Here is a 1,512-nt window from a genome sequence, read left to right as displayed (position 1 = left end):
AACATGGAAACTCCCCTTTGCTCCTTGGTGAAAAAAGCCCTATACGATTTTTAAAAGTGCGCATGCTTTCGAAAGCAACAGGGCTGCAAATGCAACTCTTTCCGTCCATCGCTTGAAACAAATCTGAACGAAGTAGAAAATAAAGTCGGTGCTGCTCGTGGGCTTGTCAGAACCAACCCGAATTTTCCGGGTCGGCGGCTGCGGTTGTCGACCCGGCGCATCGCATCCTCACGACTCCAATTCGGTGCCGAAAAAAACAGCGCTGGGATTAGCTTTCGCCCGCCCTCGCTTCACTTCATTTCCATGACGACAGGCGGAGGAAGTAAACGAGACTTGAAGCTAACTCCGAGTTCCCAGGCGCCGCCACCGACTGAGACGCCAAGAACTCTGCGATAAATCCTCCAGGCATATCTGGGCAAGTCTCGGAGAAAGGAGGCGGGAGGGCTTCGCGGGAGGGCGGCTGAATGACGGTCGTTTGTCATCCTTAGGGAACCGAGATGGGAGACTTACTGCAAGCGATCTTAGCCGAAGCTGGGAAATTGTGTGGTAAATCTCGGGCTGCAACACCAGTGCTTCCCAAACTTGGGTGAATTACCCCGAGCTGGGCAGAAGTGGTTTCCTTTTGAGGAACGACACAAGAACCCATTACCGTATCACAACAGGGACATTTTAAAATAGGGACTTTCTGCCCAGCGCTTTGGGGTAAGAAACGAAAAAGTTTCACTGCTGTACACACACACACACACACAGACCGACATTTACAGACAATTCAACTTTTTTTTCCAGGAGGAAAAAAATTGTTTCCTGGCACTTTAGGCTGGCATGTTTTTGTATGTTTTGGTACAGCTGTGCCAGCACTTGTTCATTGCTGAATTTTCATTTCTGGATATTTCCAAAGAAAACTGAGGAATTTATTACCATTTAGGATGGTTGGTTGCTGTGTTGAGATAAAGTTGAAGAGAGGCTGGGAGGATGAGGTGAAGAGGGATAAGAGACCTTCTTTTTTTCCAAAACATGGATTATCATAATCTGTAAACCTATCATTTACTGAGATGGATTAAAATTTTAAGAGATGCCACTTTGCCCTTTGCTGGTTGCTACAGATTAGTAGAGCCATCCTTCCACAAAGGATTGCTTATATTGTGGTTTTAAGGCATCGGGTGGCACCTGAGCACTGCCTGGACTGCACTGCACGGTTGCATCCATTTTTTTGGCCCCTGTTGTATTGTCTGACATTCAAGGCTTAGCCAGAAGCCCTCTGTTTTCCTTTATCTCCCCTTCCCTCATATCAGATTGATTCACACGCACTTTTGCACTGATTTAGATCTACGGCACATATCAACATTCAACCTAAAGTTGTTTCAAATTATTTCATATTTGTTAACATTGAAAAAAAATTTCTCTCTCTCTCCCTCTCCCTCCCTCCCTCCCTCTCTCTCTCTCTCACACACACACACGCACGCAAAATCTCATCTCACTCGTGTTCTCATGCATCCTTCATAAGCCTTCCAA

The sequence above is a fragment of the Thamnophis sirtalis genome, unplaced genomic scaffold (assembly GCF_051295495.1).
Source record: "Thamnophis sirtalis isolate CommonGarterSnake01/CBP01778 unplaced genomic scaffold, rThaSir2_p1.2 scaffold_3, whole genome shotgun sequence".
Lineage (NCBI taxonomy): Eukaryota > Metazoa > Chordata > Lepidosauria > Squamata > Natricidae > Thamnophis > Thamnophis sirtalis.
Note: the sequence above shows the minus strand (reverse complement) of the source record.